The sequence below is a fragment of the Arvicanthis niloticus genome, chromosome 9, assembly GCF_011762505.2.
Source record: "Arvicanthis niloticus isolate mArvNil1 chromosome 9, mArvNil1.pat.X, whole genome shotgun sequence".
In the NCBI taxonomy this organism is placed as follows: domain Eukaryota; kingdom Metazoa; phylum Chordata; class Mammalia; order Rodentia; family Muridae; genus Arvicanthis; species Arvicanthis niloticus.
Window position 1 is genome coordinate 72,459,198 of NC_047666.1, and position 12,767 is coordinate 72,471,964.

The following is a 12,767-nucleotide window of genomic DNA, read 5'->3' on the forward strand; positions in this document are numbered from 1 at the left end:
CAGGAAGGAGGAAGAGAGGTGTGGGAGATGGAGATGGAGATTCCACATTCCCATTTTGGTGGGGGGGGCACCCTCAATGACTAAACTCTCCTAAGGCTCTACATCCTGAGGGTTTTGCTACCCTGGAGACCAAATGTTTAACACAGGAGCCTCTGGAATCCAAGTCACAGCAGATCCACATAGCCCCAATGCCAACTTTTGGGTACCAAGAACCCTAATTATTATTGCAACCATTATGCATGGTTCACCCAGAGCTCTGACCCCTTGGTAGAGGAGTTCCTAGGAAGGCAGAAATGGAAGTCTAGAAGGCAGAGTAAGAGGGGCTGAAGGCTAACATCAAAGGGAGCTTAGAAGCTTGTAGAGGCAATTAAGGTGGGAAACAGATGCTACTGGAATCCAGAAAGGACAGCTGACAGCAAGTGGGCCAGAACTTATAAGAGTAAGTGGGGACATTTTAACATTCAGCAGGATACTATAAAAACCTAAACTTTTTATAGAGTCTCATTTTAACGAACTCAGTAGATCAGGACTTTTCCTTGCGGGGTGCTCAGTGTGAGGGTGTGGACCCTCTGAGTACCACCTGATCATTTGCTGAGTCCTGTTGCTCCTAGCGTCTGTCCATCTCTGTTCCCCACGGGCTTTTGTCTTCAGTCAGCCTCTCATCTTTTCCTCCTGCATGACTGAAACCCTCCTGAATGTTTTCCTGATGTATGGTCTTATCACTTTCCAAAGCACCTCCTAACCCCTTCTGGACTGATACTCAGCCACTCCCCTTCACAGGCACTTGCACTCATCTTTACTGTTGATGCCCACAGGGCTCTCCTGATCCCTAGAGTCACCTGAGATGGGAGTTTGCATGTAGACTCCAAGGCCCCGCCTGCCACTGAGACTCTTATTTAGCAGGGAGACGACAGAGCCCCAGGCCTCAAACTCAGAGATCTGCCTGCCTCTGCCTTCTGAGGGCTGGAATTAAAGGCGTGTGTTACCACTACCCACCATTAGCAGATGTTCTAATCAGGGTGGGAGGCACTGTCTGTAGCATAAGGCTCTCATTTGGCATGAGAAGTCTGTGTCCTGACCCTACCCACTTCCCAGGTCTGCATCCTGACAGTCTGAGATGGTCTTTGGGCCTTGATTATCTGAGCCTAGCAAAGCTGGACTGAGAATCAGGATTCCATACTGAAGGTTTGTTTGGAACACCAGCAACGGGGAAAGTTGGAAAGTTTAGTCCCATGTGCACACAGATACCTCCAACTTTGGGCTGGGAGAAGGCAGGACCACGGGTTGTACCAGTTGTCAGAGTTGTTTTCTTCTTCAGTACAAACTTGAGACAGTAACACTGCAGGAGAGTGAAAGTATGTGTATGTATATATGTGTGTGTATATACATTTATGTGTGTATGTAAGTAAATAAGTATGTGTATACATATATATGTGTGTATGTATTTATATACATGTATGTGTGTATACATATATGTGTGTGTATGATCTATATATGTGTATGTGTGCATACATATGTGTGTGTATGTATATACATGTATATACGGGCTTGTGGTACTTAGTGCCTGTTGTTTTTCTGAGCTGGGTAGCTCAGAAAACTAAGACAAGGAGGATAGAATGGTTATAGCACCAGAAACCTCTCTGCCTGTTTCTCCAAATCCCACATACCCAACATTCCAGAGTTCTAGGTGTCAACATGGCCAAGTTGGCAAAGCCTACTGTGATGTCTTTAAACCCCTTCTTTGCCTTCTCCCCCCTGTCTGTGTGCCTCTTTTGGGTGTCTCCTGACCTCTTTTGGGATCCAGGCTCTCAGAGTTACTAATTGCAGCTTCTTACTTGGCAATCCACTTATCCCCTCTGTCCCCATCCCCTGTTCTCCCCCTTCTTCCGCCTTTCTGTCAACTTGTACTTTGCCACTTCCTTTCAAGATGAAAAATGACATGACAGAACAGCCATGGTCAATGGTCCAATGATATAACTCCGGAATGCTGTGTTTATACTTTAGCTGGAAGATCAAGTCCTACTACAGGTTAAGTTAATTAATTTAAATACAGTATCTTTAAAGATACTGTAAGGACTTCTTGTCATCAGTCCACTGACGTTTTAACCATTTCCTCCCCTTGCAGAGCTAACATTTACTTCCCGTGGATCAGTGCCTTGGACCACAGAAAGACTGGTTCTTGACAGCTAGATTCCACCTGCACCTTCTCGAGCTATGAAGGAATAATCTAACTGTTATTTTGACAAAGGGGATTAAATATATATTTAATGAAAAATGACATCATCTAATATTTATATCTCTGTAGACTTTTGATTTCAATAAATCTCACATTTAAAAAAATATATGTCAGCCCATGTGTTTCTGATCTGGGATTTATTGACTTGGGATTTAATAAAATGTGGCTCTTACTGTGCTTCCCACATAAATGTCTTAGACTAAGAATTCTCCACATCCCTGCCCCCTGTCCTTGTCTATGACAGTGCAGCAGTGTGCTGAACCACTGAAGCAAGTTTCCAGTGTGGGCTTTCCCCTTGTTGGCATGGTGGGCAGAGGGATTTTCACTCTCTCTGTCTTTATCTACTGTTTATAGAATAAGATGGACCTATCTATGGTTTACCGTTCTGGGCCTGCTGTAACAAAATGTCACACACTGGACTGCTTAGACAATACATTTTTTTTCTCTCTCATATCTCTGGATGCTAACAGTCTAAAGTTAAGACACAGTATTACTCACCCCTCCAGCTCTGGAGATCTGCCAGGTTGGCCACCTCTAGCTTTTGGAGGTTGCTGGTGATTCCCAGCATAGAGAGTTACCAGCTTAATTCCTGCCCCTGTCTTCACGGGGTGTCCTGCCAAGGTCTTCATCTGTCTGTTTTCTTTTATTCTGAGGATTAGGGTCCATGGTGATTCAGTATGACCTTGCCTCAACTAACTTCATGTTTACAACCTCTATTTCCAAATGAGGTTTCCTTCTGGGACTCAGGGGTCTTGGGCAGATGCTCCTCAGCAGTGTATGCATTCTGAATTTTTCATTTTAACAGCCTCTCTCATATAGTCCAGGTTGGCCGCACACTTACCATATAACTGAGGATGGTCTGACTCCCCTGTTCCACCTCAAGGACTGGAATTACATCTTTAAAAAGCAATGATTTATTTATTTTATGCGTATGAGTACACCGTGGCTGTCTTCAGACACATCGGAAAAGGACATCAGATCCCATTACAGATGGTTGTGAGCCACTATGTGGTTTCTGGGAATTGAACTCAGGAACTCTGGAAGAATAGCTAGTGCTCTTAACTGCTGAGCCATCTCACCAGCCTCCAGGATTAGAGACTTGGATTGTCATCCTTTGCTAAAGCATCGCTATGCCTGAAATTCAGGGCTTTCTGTGTTCTAGGCAATCATTCCGTGAACCGAGGTACTTCCCCAGCTCCCTTGTGAGAGTTCTATCTTCAGTTTCTACATTCCATGTACAGTGACCTGTGCACAGCTTCATACATCAGCCACTTCCTCTTCTTCTGACTCAGTTCTCACAACGGCCTTTAGCTCTTTCTAAAGAGAGAAAGTCTTTTTTACTTTGATTTCTCTGGAACAGAGACTGAAAGTATTTTGGCTAAGAGCTAGGATGAGAGTGAGGAGTGTCTCAGTAAACTAGGCTCCTCCCTCCCCCCCCACCCCAGTTAGCTGGGTGGTCTAGATCATTTATGAAAATGTGTGGATTGGTGGCAAAGGCAGAGAATTCAAGGATCCACATTTCAGGTACTTGCCATTCAGTTGGCTTACACTAGGTGGGTTTAAATCATTCCTATGATTTAGCACTTATTTCTTCATGGCATTTACTAACTAACTAACTAACTAACTAACTAACTAACTAATGTTCACATGTCACTGAATATACTTGCAGGTCAGAAGACAGCTTGCATAAACTGGCTCTCTTCTTCTCCTATGTGGACTCTTCTTGACAAACTTTATGACTATTTCCTGGCTTGATTCTATGCAGTAAAACATTAACTTAGGATGCTGTGTGGATAGGTGCAAGCATTGCTGTGTCTGCTTCCTCTAAGTACTACCAATAATTGCCTTTCTTTCACTGAAAGTCTTCTGTACCTTGTTTTCTATCACTGGACACTTTACTTATCTCTGTAGATAATGCAGCTACTTCAGAATGCAAACATCCTCTGTGTAGGTGTGAGTTGAGGTCCAGTCTCGCACTGGATCTGAAACATTTTGACCAGACAGAGTATGATCCTTGGCCACTGTGCAAACACTGGACTCATAGTTCTTATTCTATTCCTACTTTAGCAACCTTAGATGCTATTCTTAGCCTGTGAGCATCCAGAAGCCATACCCTAGCTACAGAGCTGTTAAGTTATTGCTTCTTCTGGCAGCACACACAAGAATACTATCAGGAGTACATGGGAAAGCTAAGGCCAGCTTTTTTATTGGGGGGGGGGTATTATTTATTTTAATTTTAATTGTGTGAGGCTTGTTCCCTCTGTATGTGTGCATGTGCCTCATGTGTGTGCAGTGTCCCCGAAGGCCAGAAGGGGTATTGGGTCAATGGAAGTGGAGTTATTGATAGTTGTAAGCCACCATGTGGCTGCTGGGAACCAAATCCAGAGCCTCCCAAAATGTAGCCAGTGCTCTTAGCTGCTGAGCTGTATCCCCAACCTTAACCAGCTTTGGGATTTTGTAGACACAGAGTGGTTTTTGACTGATTTCTAAAATCCTTTATGGACTCCAAAGTCATTGTGATCTCTGGCTCGTCAACCCTTCCCAGGGCTTATACACTTGCTGTTCTTTGTGATGATTCCAGGTCTGTTAAATCCATTAAATATTTTCATTTAATCCTCCTGCTCCCCTTATTTTCCTGTTTTTTTTTTTTTTTTTTAAATGACTAAATTTTGCTTTTCCAAGCTTAATGTCGTAGGGGTATTTTCCGAGTTGTTTAGTTTATTTGTATTACTATTCTGTTGTTCTCTTGCTTGCAGCAGCTCCCATTTGTGCTTGAACATAGCCTTTTCTAGTCATTTCCAGCTCATTAATAAGACTGCAGAGAGAGACTGGTTCTTACCCTAAACTGTGCGGCACTAGTCAGACACTTAACTCTGAAATGGACTTCTTAGAGATTGATCTTCATGGTCTTTCAGGAGGGTTTAATCAATGAGGCTAGGTCCTTGTCCAAGCCATTTTAAACTAAGTTGCCAAGGAAACTTTCTTGGAACAAATTGCTTTCCTGACACTGTGTATTCTCCAGCCGTCCGTCTCTCCAGCTTTTCTATTAGAAACTTACAAATTTGGCAGGTCGTTTATTTGGCTCTGAGAATTGTTCAAGGTTGTAACACTTGTCTTTTTTCACCCTTAACAGCCTCCTCTCTCTTGAGAAAAGGAAGCAGAGAGATAACTAAATCATTGGGTCAGCTCTCTTCTGTGTTACCAATGAGTGAAACGTTCTCAGAACAGCTTTACAAAGGTGTGTGGTCTACTCCAGGCAAGGCCTTGGTCACCCAGTTGCTTCCACAGACACATCTAGGTTCACAACTTTATGGTTGGGTCTAACCAGGAACATGGGTGCATGCTTTCCATGCTGTGGTCATTAATATTGATTACCAATTTGACAAGATCTAGGATTACTTGAAGACAACCCTTTGGTCATGCCTTTGAGGGCGTTTGTAGATTGGGTTAATTGAAGTGGGAAAATTTACTCTCTCTGTAGTCCCGTTCTACCATAGTCTTTCACACAGAGCTAACCACCCTGTAGTTACATGCTCAGGTGTCTTTCAAGTGTGATGGTAGATGACTTCCTGGACTGAATAAAAAAAAGAGCAAGCCAGGTGAGCACTAGTATTTAGTTTTGTTTCCAAACTGTGGGTACCATGAGACCAGCTACCTCATGCTTCTGAGGCCATGTCTTATCCACCATGGTAGGCTAAATCCCCAAACTCTGAGCCTAAGTAAACCCTTCCTTTTTTGTGTTGCTTTTTATCTGATACTTTGTTGCAGCAAGGAGCCGCCTGACAGGAAGGAATTTTGTTTCACAGTCTCCAAGGAGCTTTTCCCCCCAGAGGTTAAGTTAAGATACATTCTTGTACATGAGGACTCTTCTAATTGTTCCCAGTACTTACTTTCTCTCTATGAAGGTCAAACCAAAATTATTGAGTATAACATCTATTATGATATGTACCAAAGTCTTTCACACAGAGCTAAAGACCCCATAGTTAGACGTCAGCTGTCTTTCATGTGATGGTTGTGATGGTAGAGTAATTGTTGGGCTCCGAAACCAGGTTATCTGTCTTTTGTTTCTTATCAAAAAGCACCTTCCGGTATGATTAAAGCTAGCCAGTGAGAAGGTAGTTTCTTGCTCAGTGCCAACTTGATTTATCCATGTCAGGTGACCGGAATGTGGGAAGTCATCAGCAACAGGCCGTTACTACTAAGTTCCAGTAGGAAAGCAAGGGTAACAGTGATAGTCTGCATTATTTTGGGTTCCTGGAAACACCCCTGACCAGTAACTTGGGTATTGTGTCTAACTCCTGGCACTTGGCTTTTTATTTGGTGACCTGGAAGGAACATTGTCCCTGTAGGGTAGGTACACACACACACACACACACACACACACACACACACACACACACACACGGGGTGGGGGGGGGGAGAGAGAGAGAGAGAGAGAGAGAGAGAGAGAGAGAGAGAGAGAGAGAGAGAGAGAGAGAGAATATGAAATAGTTTTTCACATGGCTTTTACAAACATGGCCCTTAGTGTTAGTTATCCCTCCCCTGACCCCTTTCTCTGCCCTTCCATCCCATCCCTCTCCTCACTTAAATATGTCAGGCTTTTTTTTTCCTGGAGGTTGGGGATCTGAACTTAGCTCCTCATATGTGCACAGTAAGCACTTTACCCATGATCTATCTCTCTAACCCTCAATACTGCATTTTTATCTCCGGTGTGCAATTCAGGACAAAAATGTATCAGACAGCCACTGCTCCCTCAGGTGACCTATTTGCTATGCAAATGACGAGGAAACTGGAGAATAAATGTGTACCATGAGCTTCCAGTTCCCTGGGTTCTGATTCATTTCTCTCACTGCCCAGCCTTGGGGCATTATTTTAGGGAAACCAACTTAAAATTAAAATAGAAACAATAATAATTCTCTTGGATCACCAAAAATGCTATTTCTGACAAGGTATGCTTTTTTGACATAGAGTGGCCATGTCCCAAATCCTGTGTCCTCTCTGACATGGAGGAGAACTGCCTTTTACATTATATAATTGAAAGACGAATGATATCTCAATTGCTCACTCTCTGGTCTTTTACAGCAGAGCCAAGCATCCTGTCTTTCCACTACATACCTCAGGCCTTAGGTTTGGCTCCAAGAATCTGGACTCAGTGTTCCTTGAGATTCTTGTTGCTAGCAACTCTTCCTTTGCAGGGGCCCTTTCCTTTCCTTCAGACTCACGTAAATTCTCCATAGAGTCTCTAAGAATACTTTCTTGACTTTATTTTTATTGTCTCCTAAAGATAGGTAGGTAGATGGATGGATGGATGGATAGATAGATAGATAGATAGATAGATAGATAGATAGATGAGAGGAGAGAATGATTATATAATTGGCTGGTCCCTCCTAGAATGTATGCCCGTGGATGGCAAGAGTTTTATTTTTCATGTATCCCTTGTACCTAGCATATGCCTTAGTACAGAGTAGATGCCTGGTAAGCATTGGTTCTGTTGAATGGATTACTGGATGACTGGATGGGTGGATGAATGGATGGATGGATGAATAAATAAATACATCGCTGCAGACAGTAGAAAGGACCCCACAGTTGTCTAGTGGCATGTATAGGGTGGGCATAAGTCATGCCTCTGTTATGTGAGCCAGTTCCTTTTTGTTGTCCCATTGTTGTGTTACTAACTGGACCCTAGAGCATAGCTTGGGTGTCTGGCCTTCAGTCAGGATTGAATATCACTGCATCTCTGATGTGTGCAGTGTCCACTCTAGGAAAGCTACCTTCGTTCACTATGTCCTAGGTATGCTGCCGCTCGCTCAGGTCTTCCTATAACCCAGGGTCTTTACATAGGCAGTTCTCTGGTATGCTACTTTTCCAGCACTTCCTGTGACTAGTTCCTCTCATTCCTCAAGCCCAAGCTTCTGCATACTCACTTCCTGGGGAACCCATCCCTTCTCTGATTTCTTTGGTTTAGAAATTTCTGTTGTGTCTTTCCTCTTGCCAATGTGTATGTTGAAAATTAATCCCCAGTGTGACCATGTTAGCCATGGAGGCCTCAGGAGGCGATTAGATCTGAAAGACAGAGCTACCATGAGTAGTATTAGTGCCTTAATAAAAGGTCTAAAAAAAAAAAAAAAAGAATGTTTTCCTTTCCCACCACAGGAACATAAAGCAGGAAACTCCACTTGTGAAGCAGCAAATAAGACCCTCATTAAACAGTGATTTCCTTGACTCTGGACTTCCTAGCATCCAGAACAATAAAAATGAGGTCACCTTTGTTTATAAGATGCCCAGTTTATGATGTTTTGTCATAGCACCTAAACAGACTAATACATAGCCCACCCCACAAAAGTATGTTTAGCTTTTTCACATTTTGTCACTGTTTTCTTCTGAGCAATTATTTAGCCTGGCCATTTCTACAGGACAAAGGCTGCTTCCACCACGTTCACCTTTGTACAGTCAGTACTAGCAGAAGCTGCAGTCATGAATCAATGCACAAACAAGTCTATTAACAGATAAAATGCAGAGGAGTTGGGAACGAGGTATTATTTCATATTAGTCATCATAGCCGCTGTTGAAACACACGTGTCTGAAGTGACAATTCTCAGCAGCAAGAAAGTGTTATAAGCCAACCGTAGCTTAAGTGAGCAGGTCTCAAATGGTGTTTTACTGATAGGTGTGTGTGGTTTTTTTTTCATTGTTATTTTTCTGGTCCGTTTCTAGCTTGTCAAGTACACCCTAGCAAGTGACTTGATATGTCTTCGTCACAGTAGTAATATAGACACACAAATTATATGTTATGCTGTAGATCCTGCTTGTCAGTTTAATATAATATAGCAAGTGGTAAGGACATTTATATTCATATCCAATTCAGTTCTTATTGGGGTGTCTTTTTAATTCCTACCTTGTTAGAGTATACCTCACCAGAATTTGAAAATGGCTTTAGATAAATGGTATTGGGAACATGTCCTAGAAAAGCTTCTAGCCAGGGTGTCCTCATTTGCTTCTCTAGAGCTATGACAAAACAATGACCAAAAGCAGTTTGTGGGGGATAGGGTTTTATCATCTTATACTTTCAGGTAATATTCCAGGATCAAGGGAAAGCAGAACAGGGGTTCAAGGCAGGAAAATAGTGACAGGAACAATAGCAGAGACCATTGAAGTGTGCCCTTTATTGCCTCCTTCCCTACGGCTTGCTCAGTATGCTTTCTTATTCCACCCAGGACCACCTGCCCAGGGGTGGTACTAGGGTCTTTCTCCATCAACCACTGATCAAGGAAATGACCTACAAACTTACCTCCAGCCCAATCTGATAGAGGCAATAATTCAGTTGCGGTTCCCGCTTCCCAGATAATTCTAGATTGTTGCTAAATTGACAAAAACTAGCCAGAATGTAGAAGCTCTAGTTTTATGGAAGAGGATATTCAGTTGGATGAAGATGTTTTATCTAAAAAAGATGTTTACAAGATCATAGCCTTCAATATACTTAGTTGCTGAGCAGGACTGACAGTAATTATAACTGAATATAGGAATGGGAAAGGTACATTTATTCTGCAGTCTTAAGAGAAAATATGTAAATGAGAGAAAATGTAACCAGGCTTTAAACAATTTAAAAGAATATATAACATACTTATTGAATGCCTAAGGCACATGTGATACAAGACTAACTACTTTGGGGGTTACAAAGAATTATAAGGCAGACATTTGTTTAATAAGTGTAGATACATGGTATAAATGAGTGGAAATTAAATAACACGAGAAACAATGTTTGGGGTGTCATGAGGTATTAAGATTAATGATATAAAGGAAAACAGACAACATTAGCTTTAAGAGTTCACAGACGGTGGTTTGAGAAGGCTTCTCAGAAGACATGGGACTGTTTTGACTTAGAAGACCTTAGCTTGGAGGATGATGAAGAGGAGAATAGACATCATCTGAGAGGAAGAGAGAAAAATATGAAAAGCAAAGGAACAGAGTAGAGCAAGAGAGACAGAGGGGGATGCACCAGGGAGAACAGGCAGAGTAGGTGCAAAGAGAAAGCCAGAAATGTTGACAATAATGTTGGGGAGAAAGATCAAGTCTGTGTTATGAAAGCAGCAAAAGCCAAACTGTTAAATCTACACATTACTTGTCACACAAGAGTTGCTGGAGACTTGGCCAAGGAACGTGATGTTTAGAGCAGGGTCAAATATACATTTTGGATGCTTTAAGCCTGCACCTTAGGAGGGAGGATTCAGTACACCCAACACCTGTGTACATGCATGCTGTTTTATTGAACACCTGCTTTTGGACAGCTGTAGGCTTACATGGCAAAACTAGAAAAGAATGATAAGATAGGACCCCAGTTTCAAAGTTCTCACAGTCTGAAGTGGATGACAGTACTCCACAGGCAACTTTAGAGTGCTCAGAATCTTCCAGCAGTAATATAAATTGTCACACTTTAGAGGTTTAGGGATTAGAAAGGGATTTGTTGTGTGGAATGGAAAGTGAAAATACAATCTAGGTGTTTGTGGCTTGAGATAGTGGGGCTTTCAGAGGGTATAGGCAAACGAAGAAAGGGGATGCAGATGGTAGAAGAAAACTCTCTGAGAAGGGAAAGAGGCAGGAATCTGAGCTGTACCAACAACCAAGGTAGATATCAACTAAGATGAGTGTTGAGAACCGCACTAGCCCATGTTTGGGGGCCAAAATGTCATGGACCACTCTGTCAATGTTGGAACCCACACTGCCAAAAGCCTTGGAAGCTAAATTGTTAGAGCCAGCACTGCCCCAAGCTGCTCCAGTCTGCAGGTCAGGGTTCAGCAAGAGACAGAGTGAAGATGGACTCGAAGAATGAAGACCACACAGAGTGTGATTCAATCCTGTTTATTCTTCAGTCTCTCTTCCTAGTCCAAGTCCCAAGTCTTGAGTTCCTAGTCCTTAATTTCTAGTCCCTAGTGCCTCCAAATTCCAAGTTACTTCTTCCAAGTGCTAAGTGCCTAATGTCTAATTCCAAGTTGTATTCATAATTTCTTCTGTCTGCCTCTGCCTTTTATATGTCTCACTTCTAAGCCACGACTCTAAGTCATGCCTTTAAGTCATGCCCTTAGGCCTCATCTCTAAATCTGATCTCTAAGTCATGCCCTTAAGTCACATACTTTTAAGTCTTACACACCCAAGGGAAAATCCTGGGTATCTAAACCAAGATGTTATCAGAGTGTGCTCAGCTGTTGTAGGCTGATGTAATCAAGTCTCTTGTCATGGTATATGGCTCAAAATGGCTGCAAGGATGATAGCTGCCTTCTGTCGGCTTCCCACAGATGAGATAAACAGTTAGGGCAGAGTTGGGGCAATGTGTCTCTGGAAAATAGAGGGCAGCCTTTACTTAACTGTGGGCTACAAGCTACTTCCCAGAGTTTAAAAATGGAATGATTAAGTGAGGACAAGAGAAAGGCTTGGAGATACGACTCTACAATTCTGAGCATTGACTGCTGTTGCAAAAGACCTGGGTTCAGTTCCTACTAGCTCCATGACTGTTTACAACCATCTGTATGTAACTCCAGTCCCAATACTCTCTTCTTGTTTGTACATGCACCAGGCACACTAGTGATTATAGGCATTCAGGCAAGCAAAAACAGCTATGCAAATAAAACAAAATGAAACAGGAATTAAATAGAGAGGACACAAGGAGTTTAGACAGGCCATAAACTCTCTACTCCTGGGACTTTTCTGATCAAAGACTAAATGATCATCCTAAAGAAATCACACAAAATCCCCTCAACTTGTAGGAAAGTGGATTGTAAAGTTAAAGGATTGTTAATTGTAGTGTAAATTCAAGGGAAGATTCTTCCTTTGTCCTTGGCCAATGTCAGATTCCTGCCAAAAGCTCTCCACATCTTTTTATTTTATAAACAAGACTGAGCCTGTCTTAGGTCGTTCTGACAAGAATGACCTCCTTACCTATTGTGGAATATGCATGTACTTCTGTCTTAGGTTGGTAAGGCTCGGTGCAGAATCTTACCCGACCTTGGCTTGCCAGCCTGTTAAATTAATAACTCTGGAGCTCAGTGTTGTGATTTAACATTGGCTGGGTCATTGGCTGGAAACTTCTCTCCAGATGGCAAAGAGCAAGATCTAATTGTACTTTTAAGTGTTTTATAACTTCCTTTAAATTTATATACAGACTGACGCTTCAGGACAGTGCACTCTTGGTGATTCAGAAAGGCTTTCTCAGCATCTGGTTATAAAGATGAGTAAGATATGGGGAAATATAGAAAGTGAAAGGGAGTGGCCTTTGAAACAGCCTTCCTCTGTATAAATGCCTATTAGGCTATATATCTGAACATTGCTAAGAGCCACTGAGACTGGATGTAAGAAAGCATTCACTGGCAGCAAAACTGATAGGTACTGGACCATGACTGTCAAAAGTATGAGAACAGGAGAGATCTGGAGGAAGAGAGCTTGGAAGAGGGAAGCAATACTTACTTGGGATGCTAGTCATTTTTTTTCCTCCAAAAATGCACTGGTTCTGGAGCCAGTGTCTCTTTAATATTTGCATGTG